Raw genomic sequence first — 13,931 nt, forward strand, 5'->3', positions numbered from 1 at the left:
CAGCTGTCTGTCTTGGCTCCGTGAGTCGGGCGTGGAATCCACAGGGAATAAACTCATGCTCACACAACACTCCCCCAGTGCCTGGCACGTGGTAGGCCTCTCGTATGCTCCTTCCGTCAGCCTATTGTAAGGTAGGCAGGGCAGGAGTTATTGTCACGCGTAAAGATAACAGAGTCGGAGAGGGGATGTGACCCTCGCAAGTTCCCCCGGCCTGCCAGAGCAGGACTGGCCTGGAATCCTGGTCCAGGGCATTTCAGGGCCATGCCCCTGCTGCCACCTTCCTGGCCTGGCACGTGGCCCTCTGCCCTACTGGCCTCCTGGAGACCCAGGGACAGAGAGAGAGGGACTCCTGAGATGTGGAGCCTGTTATTTTGAGAACACATCCATGTGTGGGCAAGCCCCTTTGTCAAAGCTAGGGCATCATCCCGTCCCTCGGTGCTTTGGAACACGCTTATAGTAATTCAGATCTGACTGCATTCCACAACTGAGTCTTTTTTTTAATAAATCCATGCTATATTATTGCTTTATTTTACCTTGTTCAGGAAATTCCTTAAGCTGTCTTAGTTCAGAAGCAGACTGAGTGATTTATACAGCCTCAGGTTTTTGTTAGATAACAATAAGCATCTTACAGACAGGCAAATTCAGTATTATTTATTTATTTTTATTTTTTTATTTTTGGCTGTGTTGGGTCTTCGTTGCAGCATGTGGGATCTTTCGTTGCAGTGCGTGGGCTTCTCTCTAGTTGTGGCGTGCGGGTTTTCTCTTCTCTAGTGTGGCGAGGGCTCCAGAGCGCATGGGCTCTGTAGTTTGCCGCACGCGGGCTCTAGTTGAGGCGCGAGCTCAGTAGTTGTGGCGCACAGGCTTAGTTGCCCCGCAGCATGTGGGATCTTAGTTCCCTGACCAGGGATCGAACCTGCATCCCCTGCATTGGAAGGCTGATTCTTAACCACTGGACCACCAGGGCAGTCCCATGACTGAGTCTTTTTATCACTACGGAGATTACGGAAACCATTAGTTTTATACAGAGGCAAGCATCTCATCTAAGCCTTTGTACTAAATTTATCATTTATGTGTAAGAAAAAACTGATTTTCTCCTTGTTAAAAAGCAGTAGATGATTATTGTGGAAAGTCAGAAAATTCAGAGGGAGAAAAATTTTTAGTGATCGCACCACCTTGGTATATAAGATGAGATCATGCTAACTACGTGACATTTTGTAACCTGGATTTTCCTCTTATTTAATTGTGAATGTTTGTGACTGCCATGGATAGTCCTGAACATCCTCTCTAGGGCTGCAGACCATCCTCTCATTGGCTGGAACCGTATTTTGTGGATGGATACGTATAGGCTGCTTTTACGTTTGTGCTGTCAACATGAGCGAACATCCTTATGGCCAAGGATGTTCCGCTTACGTTTATTATTCAACAAATATTTGTTGAGTGCAAGGCACATTTTTTTTTGTTGTTGAGATAAATTCTTAGAAGTGGGTTTTCTGGATTAAATCATATAAGTGCTTTTATTTATTTATTTTTATTTATTTATTTATATTTATTTTTTTATGAGTGAAAAGTTTAAAGAGTGCAAGAAGGAATAGAGTAAAAACTTGAAGCCCCTCAACCTCTGCTCTCTAAAAATAACTACTGTTAATAGTTTCTAGGTATCTTTGTGTGTGTGTGTGATATCCTTTTTAATATAAATTGATTGATTACTTTTATAACAGCATGAAGAGTGATTGTTCTACTTAATAATGTGTCCTGGGCCACTTCACAGCACGACATCCGCACGGCAGCTTCACGGCATAGCTGTATCAGTCTCTTATCAATGGACTTTTTTTTTTTTTTTAATTACAGAGCATGCCTCAGTGAACATCCTTATGTCTTGGTTTAGTTGTGCAAGTATAACTGTAGGAGAAATGCTAGAAGTAGAATTGCTGCGTTGCAGAGCTATGCCTATTTATAATTTTTATAGCTGTTGCTAAATCAATGCGCGTGTTTGAAATTGTCACATGTATTGCTAATCATTTTCCGGAAAGGCTCTATCTGTTTACACTCTCACCAGCAGAGTCTAAGAATGTCTGTTTCCCAACATCTTTCACTAACTGTGGATTATCGATTTAAAAAATGTCTATTTATTTGGTAAAAAAGAAGGGATTTAATATTAGTACATTGATTTGTATTCCTCCGTTATTAGCATGACGTCTTCCTTATAGCTGAGATAGTGCTTCAGGGCAAACTTTTTTTTTTTTTTTTAAAGGCTAAATTCATTTGCTAACTGGGTAGCTTGGGGCAAATTACACTGAACGTCAGTTTCCTTACCTGCACAATGGGGATAATGATATCTACCTCTCAGGGTCACGGAGCAAACATCTTGTGAATGCTTCGTCCTGCCTTCCTGCCAGGAAGGGTCACCTTGTGCAGTCCAAGGAATGGTCCCCACTTCTACATGTAAGCCTGTGGTTTGCCTCTGCCTTTGGGAGGTCATCCTGGTAAGAGCCCTGTGCCTTTCTGGTGAGGTACCTTCTGGTGTAGTGTTTTTACCCGACGTTGTCATTCTTTCAAGTTGTCAGCTCCTCCAATCACCTCCACACCCTCCCCGGCCTCCCCCCTCCCCAGGTGCCTGAGGCCCCAGGATCACTTTAGCTTTGGCTCATTTCGAAGGGAGGTGGGGACATGAGCTACCTTGTGGTGGGCAAGTCTTAGGACCCCTTTCTGAAAACAGGATAGGGCTTTGCTGAGCGCCTACCAGGCACTGGGCGCTGTGCTGGCTACTTAACGTGGCTTATTCCAATGACTCCTACTGGAAGGCCTGCCATGAGGACGTTATTATCTTCGTTCACAGAGGTTTAGAGTGGTCACGGACTTTCCCAGAGTCACACAGCTAGTTGGCAGCGGAGCCCAGAGCCTGTGCTCCTTCAGTCACTGCACGCTGCTGAGGACCGGTCGGTCCCCAGCTTATGCCTGTTAGGAGTCCGGAGCCCCACCACCAGGGGAGCTCTGTTAGTCAAGACTGGAAGAATGCTTGGGCCTCATGCAGGCTGCAAAGGACAGGTCCCAGGCAAGGGACAGAACTCCCCCACTTAACTGCAGTGGTGACCATCACCCTGGCCTCACTAGGGGATCTCACTAGGTCCCTCTCTAGGTCCCAGCCAAGGGTTCCAAAGTGGGCCTCTGGGGTGCAGTCACGTGGTACCAGGGAGATAGAGTCCTGCTCCCAACGGGACAGACACTTCAGGGCCAGCACAGCCTGCCAGCGACTGTGGCCAAGGCTCCCAGCTCAGGAAGCAGGGAGAGGGATCCACTCACAGGCTCCCAGCTTTCTGGAGTGGTCCCTCCCTAGCCCGTGTTGACTGGGCCACACACTTCTATATTCTCTGGATGATATTTTATTTCTAAAAATGAAAACAAGTTTGAATGAATTATTTTAGTATTTATTTTTTCTTATTTCTAAATCTTTGTTTTTATCTGCTGATACTCAGTATAAAAAGCCCAAACAATAGAGTACATAACATATTTAGGTGTTCAATAAATACTTGAAGAACAAATGAATGTAATATAGAAAGTGTAAGTTGCCTTGATCTCTCTCCCAGAAACAACCATTGTCAGTAGCTGGTTGAATAAAGTTCAACCTTTTTTCTAGGATATATTATACATACTTGTTATTGACACAGAATGGACTCATATGACACATATTGTTCCCCATTCATTTGGTAACATCTTGGGCATCTTTCTACATCATCTGCACACAAAACTCCACCTCCTTGCAGATATCTGCTTTGTGTTTCGCTGTGTGGATGGCTTACAATTTATTTAAGTCCTTTATTGATGAACTTAGGGATGTTTCCAACTTTTCATTTTTTCAAACAATGTTGCAGATGGTATAATATTTTGAACGGTCTCCAAAATGAATAGAAAAATTCTGGAGCATGTTAACTCTCTACTAGAAATGATCGATCACCTGCTTTTCAGTAGCCTTTGCTGAGCCAGCCACTCAGAATTCAGTCCCTTTCTCCTGGGTCCCACTGCCCATGACTTGCTTCTTTACCCTCTACTTGTTCCACAGCCCGGCATGGCTAGGCGTCTGAGCTGTCAACAGTGGCAAGCTCGCTGCTTTCTCTATCTTTCTTTTCCTTTTTTAGTGGTGGTGGTGGAATTTGTTTTTGCTTTTTAAATTTAGTTTTCATTTGTTACTGAAGTTCAACATGAATTAAATACTTACACAACACTTGTTATGAAAAAGAAGCTCCCCTTACCCTACATACTCATCTGTCCTCATTTCCACTTCCTAGGGACAACCAATTTCAACCTTTTACCTGATTTTTTTGGATGTTGACTTCCGTAACTCTACCAAACATGTTTGTATTGCTACTTTAACTTTTTTCAGCTTTAAGCTTTGTCTATTGACTTCTCACCGTGGAAGGCAAGCATTTATACTGCTTGTTTACTTGTCACACGCATGTCCTCTCATAGTGCCCCACGTGCTCCCAGGAGAGTTACATTGTATGTTTGATAGATCAGCATTCAGTGCTTACACTATTTGGCCTACGTCATATGAAACCATGAGCATTTTCCTTTGGCTGCACAATGTTTTGTGTTTCACCACAATTAATAATTGTTGTTTTTATTTGTGTAATTTTCTATGCATCATCACTATTTTGTCTGTACACTCTACCCTAGTTACGTAAATCTCCTTAGTATTTCAGACACGTGAGTATTTTACGAGGTTCCTCTCCCTGAGAAAGTTTCCCCTGGAGCCTTCCGACTTGCTGTGGTCTGGACTGTCTCTCCTCTGTGTTTGGTATACATCCTGAGCTTTTCCTTCACCATCAGCATGGGAATTGATTGCACTTCTCTTCTAAGTAGGATTTCCTGTCTCTCGTATCCCATGCCTTTGGCAGAGCAGAGTCTCTGTGGCTTCCTGGTAAAGGGTGTGGTGGAGGTAAGTTTTTTAAACCTTGTACATGTTACAAACTCTTTATTTTCCCTTCACACTTAGCTTGATAGTTTGGCTGGGTATAGAACTCTAATTTGGAAATAATTTTCCTTAAGAATTTTGAAGCCTTTGTCCATTGCCTTTTAGCTTCTGAGGTTGCTGTTGAAAATTCTGATGCCATTTTGGTGCTCCACATCTTTCGTGTGAAACCTGTTGCTATTTCCTCTCTAGATGCTTCTAGGAACTTTTTTTTTTTAATAAATAAATAAATTTATTTATTTATTTATGGCTGCATTTGGTCTTTGTTGCTGTGCGTGGGCTTTCTCTAGTTGCAGCGAGTGGGGGCTACTCTTTGTTGCAGTGCGTGGGCTTCTCACTGTGGTGGCTTCTCTTGTTGCAGAGCACGGGCTCTAGATGTGCAGTCTTCAGTAGTTGTGGCATGTGAGCTCAGTAGTTGTGGCTTGTGGACTCTAGAGTCAGGCTCAGCAGTTGTGGTGCACAGGCTTAGTTGCTCCACGGCATGTGGGATCTTCCCGGACCAGGGCTCGAACCTGTGTCCCCTGCATTGGCAGGCGGATTCTTAACCACTGTGCTACCAGGGAAGTCCCAGAACTTTTTTTTTTTTAAAGTTATTTATTTATTTATTTATTTGGTGTTGGGTCTTTGTTGCGGCACATGGGATCTTCGTTGCTGCGTGTGGGATCTGCATTGTGGCATCCGGGATCTTTAGTTGTGGCATATGGGATCTTTTTTTTTTAGTTGTGGCATGTGGGATCTTCAGTTGAGGCATGCAGGGTCTTTAGTTGTGGCATGTGGGATCTAGTTCCCTGACCAGGGATTGAACCCAGGCCCCCTGCATTGGGAGTGTGGAGTCTTAGCCATTGGACCAACAGGGGAGTCCCTAGGAACTTTTGGTTCCCAGTGATTTGAAATTGATATTTGTGGTGAGTTTTGGTATGCTTCTATTTCCTTTCATCTGCTGGATGCTCAGTGGGCTATTCAATCTAGAAACTTTTGTCCTTTACTTTTAGGAAATTTATGAGAATTATTTATTTTATGATATCTTCCTGTCCTTTCTATTTTCTGATTCTTTTTTTTTTTTTTTTTGATGTCTTATGTGGTCAGTTGCAGAAATAGCTTCTTCCTTGTATCCATGTCCCTTGCCATGTAACTTTGTGGTTCTTGCTTCTCTGATTCTGGGCTGAGACATATGGCTTACTTTGGGCCAGTGGGATGATGGTAATCATGATACAGGCAAAGGACTGAAAGCCATTTGTGGGATTGAGATTGCTTGCTTTTGCTTGCTGCCATCACCATGGGAAGAACACACCCAGGTTAGCCACTGGTTCCAGGAGGAGGATGAGAGACATGTGGAGCAGAGCCAACCCTCAGCTAACATCAGCAACCATCCCAGATGCATGAGCAATAAATGCTTATTCTTGTGTGCTACTGAGGTATCACAGTTGTTTATTATTGAGCGTTGTTGTGGTAATAACTGATACATCTGATTATTTAGATGCTGAACCTCTTAGTGTAGCCCTTTACTTTTCTTTTTACTGTTCTTTCTGGGAGATTCTCTCAACAATATCTGTCATCCCTTCTACTGAGTTTTTCATTTCTGCTGTCATATTTTTAATTTCCAGGAGCTCTTTGGTTCTCTGCATGCTGTTGCTTTGTTGCATCCTATTCTGGTTTCATGGAAGCATCATTTCTTATTGCATTAACTCTTATTCTTTAAAGTTTTACTCTCCTTGCATTGTCTCTTTCCTCCAAGTTGCTTTTTTATTCTGTTTATTTCATCCTCTATCTTTTCTTTTAAAATAAATCTATTTATTTATGTATTTATTTTTGGCTGCATTGGGTCTTCGTTGCTGCGTGCGGGCTTTCTCTAGTTGTGGCGAGAGAGAGCTACTCTTCGTTGTGGTGCACAGGCTTCTCATTGCGGTGGCTTCCCTTGTTGTGGAACTCTAGGGCTCTAGGTGCGTGGACTTCAGTAGTTGTGGTGTGCGGGCTCAATAGTTGTGGCTCGTGCGGTCTAGAGCGCAGGCTCAGTAGTTGTGGCGCACAGGCTTAGTTGATCCGCGGCATGTGGGATCTTCCCGGACCAGGGCTCGAACCTGTGTCCCCTGCATTGGCAGGCGGATTCTTAACCACTACACCACCAGGGAAGTCCCTGTCCTCTATCTTTGATAGCAGAGAATTTCCTCTGATGTCTCATAATCCTTGCTTGTCCACTCATATTCACTAAAAAGCGGGTTGGAAGCTGTGTACATGTGTTGTTCACAGAACAGCAGTCCTTTTGTAGAACTTCTGACTCTTTTCACTAGAGCTAGAGGGATGACTCAGGGAAGCCACCTCCATTCTGCAGCTTGGCGGATGTCTGCCAGGCTCCCAGCATTCTGGGAATCTGATGGGGGAAGAAGGGTCTCAACATTCAGAGTGTAAACTGTCACTTAATTCCTGTTTTTGGTATGGTACCTCTGCTCTCACCCGTGCTTGGTGTCCCTAAGCCAGAGTCCCTGTGCTAAACCCTTCACAGAAAAGAATCCCCCCGTCTTCTGCCAGCAAGGAGAGTGCAGTCACCTGGCTGCAGGGAGTTGGAGGGGGGATCTGTACACCCAAAAGCAGGTTATAAGGACTTTCAGCCAACCATCCTGCTCTCAGCCCTACCTTTCACAGGCCTCTGGTGCCTCTAATTCCTAAGGCTTTGTATAATTCTAGGGTGAACATCAGTTAGCTTTTTGGCTTTCTTCACTGCTAACGTAGGATTTACTTTACTTAGGTCTGTGAAGTCAGTTCCCCTCATCCATGTGCTTTCTAGTTTCCAAAATTTTGTTGCTGTCGTTTCTTCTCTTGTTCTTCCTGTCCACGGGGATGTAGGCCTGTTTTTTCTTACATAGTGCTTTATTGGAATGGGATATCGTTATTACCTCTTTGATAATACATAATTGTTATAAAAATTTAAAGCAATCCAAAGTCAGCGAAACTCCCTCATAGTCTGCCTTCTCCATCCATAGCTGCTCAAGCATTTATCCTTCCAATAGTTTTGCCTATTATTATGCCTAGAATTACGCGTGTGTGTGTGCCAAAATACTACACGTATAAACACACACACACGCACTTCACATATACGGGAAACCATGCTATACTGTACTGTTCTGTGACCCGTCCTTCCCCCCTTACTAGATCCTGGACATCTTTCACTCATAAATGAGGAGCTACTGCTTTCTCTCTACCAAGCTGCATCGTGTCTGTTATACTATAACTTATAAATCCAGGCCCTTATTAATGGACGGTTAGGATGTTTCCAGTTTTTTGTTACTGTAAAGAGAGCTGCTCTGAATGTCAGTGTACCCAAATCTTTGCCTGTCTTTTTGTCTCCTTAGGTATTTCCTTGAAATGAACGCGCCAAATGGACGCGCACTGATAAGATACGGGCAGGTAGTGCCAGATTGCCCTCCAGAGGCATGTGCAATTTATACTCCGCTCCTAGATAAGTGAGGGACTTTTTTCCTTGCCTCTTTACCTGCCCCTGTCTTATCACCCTTTAATTGTTGCCGGTAGGTTGGGTGAAAAGGGGTATCTTATTGCTGCTCTGATTTGCATTTCTTTGAAGAGTAAGGCTGAGCCTTTCTGTGTGTCTGTGGCCATTGTGAGAACTGCTTGCTTTCTGGTGGTGTTCTATTTTCTCTTCTGAAGGAAGTCCTCAGGGCCCAGTTCATCTCCAGTTTTGCTACCTGGACGTCGTGGGTTCCCGGGGTCCAGAGGCTGGCAGGCTGTGTGGTGGTGGTCCAGAGAGCAGTGTGCCCTCCCCAGGTTCTCCCCTCTCCCCCCACAAAAGCACTTAATTGGAGATGGGCACAGCCTTGTCCCCCATCAGCACAGGCCTGCCGCTGACACGTCCCAGGGGCAGCGTGACCCTCTGGGCTGCTTGACTCATGGGGCTGCTCTGCACAGGGCCCGGTTAGCAGCCGAATCCTGGGTGGTGATTCTGGTACCGGTCTGAGGTTTGGCATTCGCCAGGGTTTACATTCCACAAAGACGGTTACCTTCTCTTTTCTTTTTTTAACCTTTAAGACATTGTGAAATGCAACACATATAGAAAATATTCAGTTTAACAGATTATTGTAAAGCAAACAGCCGTGTACACCTCCCTGGGAGACAGTTGACTTTTAACAACACTGTGGTAACCGGAGCTGGCACCTTGCCCCTCGGCTGTTGGGCTGTCCGTTCCCCTCCGGCCCACCCCAGGTCTCGGGGCCAGGGCGGGGCTGCCCCTGGTCGCCGGAGGACCACTCAGGTGTGGCAGCTCCCGAGTAGGGTGCTGGAGTCTGGCCGGTGCGGGGAGGATGCGTCTGTGACTTGTGTTTCCTCTCTCAGCTCCCCATCACTGACCTGTGTCCTGACAGACTCAGGGAACATTCAGACCTCAGGAATTTGGGTGGAACCCACGGAGCAAGGGGAGTCCAGAGACGGGAGTGTGAAGCCCTGGGCAGGCCTGAAGGCCAGGTCTGACTGGCTCGGTGTTGGGGGTCTAGCCACGAAGCATTGACCCTCTGCGGGGGAGCCTGGCCCTGCTGCCTAGCCTGACAGGGAGAAAGGCCGGGTAGTGTGGGTGTAGCCTCCCTCTCACTGGGGAGGCTTTGGAGGGGACTGCCCTCCATGTGAGAGATTGTCCTCCTGGGTTGGACTGGGAGGGGAGATTGGCACTGTGTGCTGGGTACTCTGGGGTGGGCCAGCAGAAGAACATTCCTGTCCCTGGTGGCCGCCTTCCCTTGGCTGTACCAGCCCTGTGGTTCTTCTCTAGATGGGATGTCTTCCCCCGTTGGCCAGCCCCCAAGTGGAAGGCCCACGTCTATTGAAGCGCAGCCCTTCCACACGGGAGATGGGCCTCGGCCCACTTGCCTGCCTCTACTTCTTTCCCTCTCGGCCGCCCCCTCACCTGTTCAGCCCACGTGGAGCTTCCCACTGTCTTCCAGGCACCGGGTGACAGTGAGGGGCAGGACAGACTCCGTCCCTGCCCTTGTGGGACTAATGGTCCAGTGCAGCGCTGTCCAGTAGACTTGTCTGTGATGGAGTGCTCCCTCTGGCGCTGGGTGCTGCAGAGAGGAGATGGAGAGAAGGAAATGGGAACCTCAGGGCTGTTGGGGGCACAGGGCTTGGCGTGGAGCAGTGCTGGCCGAGGAAGGCTTCCTGCACAAACTAGTCCTGATGGCAAGCCCAGCAGAGGGGCCAGGAAGTGAGATCAAGGTGGCGGGAACGGCACGTGCAAAGGTGTGGTGAGCAGGGGTGGTCCACACTGCTGAATGGAAGGAAGGGCAGCACTGCTGGGGGTGGGGGGTGCGAGGGAGGGCCCAGGAGAGGGGTGGCGATGGGCGCTGGGAGAGGTGGGCAGGGGGAGAACTGGTGAGTCACACAGAGGGCTTTACCTGCACGGGCATTTGGTTACGGACCTGGCAGGGGCAGATCTGCATTTTAAGAAGAGCGCACTGGCTGCTGTGGGGAAGGAGAAGGGTGTGGAAGGAGGGACCAGTTAGGAAGCTGCTGTGGTCATGCTGGCGGGAGGCAGTGGCAGCAGTGGGAGGGACAGAACTGGAGGCGGAATCGGCAGGACTTGCTGATGGAGTGGATGCTGGGGGTGCGGTGGGGAAGGAGGGGACCTGAGCTTGACTCCCTCAAGCTTCTTGCTTGACCACATGGATGCGGAGGAACCACCCCTGGAGCTGGCAAGTCCTGCTGGAGGGGCAGGTGTGGAGGGGAAAATGTTGAGCTCCATTTGGGTGGGCTGGGCTTGAGCTTCCTGAGGGCCACCCGGTAGGCCTCTGGATGGAGGAGTCTGGGGCTAGTGGAGACTTCTGGGCTGGGGACAGAACTGAGAGCATCACCGGCCTGGGTTCCACCATCATGGGTCTGCTCATCTCTGGTTCTGCCCCCTGAGCTGTCGCTCTCCAGGTGCCCTGGACCACCCCAGCCTGGTGAAAGTGTGGTCCTGACCAGGGTGCGGCCATAGCTCGCTGATGTCCACGTGGGATGCGTCTGTGTGGGCGCCTGTGTGTACCTGTGTGTAGTGGGGGCTTTTGCATACAAATTAGGGTGAAGGGGGCTGGGGGTAGAGGAGGGAGGAGCAAGGAGGTGCAACGTGCAGCTTGTCGCAGAAAGATGAATTTTGCTGTGCTGGGTTAGGCTCCCCTCACGGATGCCGGCCGATCCTGGAGGCTCTGGGCGTTGGCTGATGGGAGGAGAGTGTGTCAGCCCCTACACTTCACCTCCTGACCGGATTGTGTGACAGACTCCTTTTCTTGGGGATCATGCTCTGACCACCAGCCCGTGGGTTGCCTAATTATACCAGTGTCCCTGGGGACCAGGACCTTGGCATACAAACTGAAATTCAGTACATGCCAAACCCAATTTGAGCTATTTAGGTGTGGATGGTGTTCTTGGGCCCTATAGGGTGTGTTCCAACCTAGCTATCCCCCACTGCCAGCCCCTCCTCCTTGCCAATCTGTGGGCAGTCTGGACTTGGCTCCTGCTTTTGGTAGGGGATGCATGCATTTGGTATTCAGAGGTACAGAAACTGGCCATGTGATAGCAGGCTAGCATGTCCTACTGAGTCTCTTGGATGGGACTCTGGGCTAAGATTTTAGACTCATTTTGTCCTGATCTTTAGCAGTGACAGCTGGAGAGTCCACACGGATGGTGAGAACCCAGCCTGCAGGGGGAGCTGTAGGGGGATCAATAATCTTGGTCCGTGGCCTTATGCTGGGCAACCCGCCAGGGCCCCTGACTTGGCCGGGTACATAGTGGAGTCAGATGCATGAGCACGGCTGCCTCAGGAAATCTAGCCCCAGGGTCAGGTTTGCTTAGGATGCTTGTGGTTTCCTCTCTCTGCATCCATAACCCAGGTCTATAGACTCTGCTTCTATACTTTCTCCCAGATGTGTCTACTTCTCTCCCCCTGAGCCGCTGCCACTGCTCTAGTTCAAGCCTTCATCATCTCTCACAAATCTCTACTTTCTCTGATCTGGCTGAAGCTCCTGGGCAGCTGGACCTGATCCTGTGACTCTTATCGTGGACCTCTCTGGAGATTCTGTTTCTTTTACCTAGAATGTTCCCATCCCTCTACCTCACTCCTCTCTGCATGGCCAATTTCTGGGCATTCAATGCCTGGCATGTATTGGTTATTCGTATGTTTCTCAAATGAATAAATAAAATTAATGTGAATTGAATTAGTTTGCTCTTGACTGTCATTTCATAAGGAAGTCTTCTCTTACTCCCCTTCTTATTTTATGGTGCACCCACACTCTGTGTTAGTAAGTGTAAATATGTGTTCACTTGGCCAGACTCTGTATCCCGGGGTTGTGGGGAACAGCATCGGTCACGTGCTGTATATCGGCAAATACTGTTGAATTAAGTTGAGTAACGTTATCTTTCCATACTGAGAAAAACCGGTGAACCTCTATTAGAGCCTTCTTATCGGACACGCTTCCTGATTTTTGGATTCTTCTGATGGTGAGATTTTGTGTTTTGATTTTCAGTCTCTGGTTTCATGGAGAAGGTGGCTCGTGAACCTAGAGGATGGGAAGGTTTGATCCTGAGGAGATAAAGTGGAGAAGGTCATTTCAGGCAGAGAGAAAGTCTTGAGCTAATGTGAGAAGGTGAGATGTATTCTTCTTCAACTCAGCCCATAAGTCATCATCCCAGGATCCAATTTGATGGCTCTAAACTGACAGTAGTCTGACTTCAAACTTCTTTCTTGAGCTTAGGTCCCTCTGAATGTAACCTGGCTCCCCACGTTCATTTTCTGCTACTCCTTGCCTCCGACTTTGCTTGGATTGCTGCCCTTGCCCAGGGAGCTGTTTGTCAGGGCACATGTCTTGAAAGCCTGAACCTTTCCACCTTCCACTGGGATCGTGATTTTTAGCACCTGCACATTTTGCATCTTTCGTACTGTTCCTCAGCTGCGTGTATCTTGCAGTTCAAGCAACTTCATGCTCCATCCGTCCACACAATGTCCTTTAGTTGTTTGTTTATTTATGAGTCTAACAAACAACGAAAGTCCTTGTTGCTGCCAGGGTCTATGGAGGAGTCGAGTGCATAAGACCTGGTCTCTGACCTCGTAAGGTTCATGGTCTACCTGAGGAGTGGAGACGTGGGAGGAATGGCTCCTCATGCTATTATACAGGTCAGAAAGGGAGCAACTGACCATGGCTTCTAGCTGGGATCATCGGGCAGGGCTTCATGGAGGGGGGAGCCTATGGGTTGAGTCATGGCATATGAGGAAGGGATTTGGTCTTATAAAGTTGGGGTAGAGAAGACTTCCAGGTGGGACAGTCTTGAGCAAATTTAACAAGACAGGAGAGTAGGGGTGTGTAGAGGGAGTGTGGGTGTTCAGCTGACGCATGGAAGTGAGATATGTCTGGAGAAGTAGTCAGGGTCTGGGTCTTGAGGGAATGGAAGAACTCCCTCTGGGGCTGGAGAACACTTGCTGGTATTGAGCAGTGAGGTGTGTTGCTAATTTTGATAAGTCAACATAAAAAAGTTAAAGAAAGGTGATCAGGCACCATAAGGAAGATAGTTTGGGGTGGAGAGAAGTGACAGTGGGGGGCCAGGCAGAGATGTTTTGGTGTTGAGGAGAGTGGCACTGAGGGCCCCCAGCACCTGGTGACCCCTGCCTGGGTCTCAGGAATCACAGATGGAATGAAATCGTGGGAGCTGTACCCAGTGACTTCAAAGGAACCAGCAGAGTGTTGCAGACTATGGGGTCTCCCGAGAAGAGGAGAGGGTGTCACCCCATCTACCCAGGCTGGGATCAGGCTTCCCTGTTTTACTTTAGACACTTTTGTATCATTTGAAATTTTTACAAAAAATACATACCTACCAATTAAAATGATGAACACTTTGTTCTAACTCAAAGCAAGAAAGGACAGGATGCCTGAAGTAATCTGAGTGGTGATGGGATCCAGGGAGCTGACCTCTATGAAATAGTTTTGAACTGTAGTGGGTC

The sequence above is a fragment of the Tursiops truncatus genome, chromosome 3 (genome assembly GCF_011762595.2).
Source record: "Tursiops truncatus isolate mTurTru1 chromosome 3, mTurTru1.mat.Y, whole genome shotgun sequence".
NCBI lineage: Eukaryota > Metazoa > Chordata > Mammalia > Artiodactyla > Delphinidae > Tursiops > Tursiops truncatus.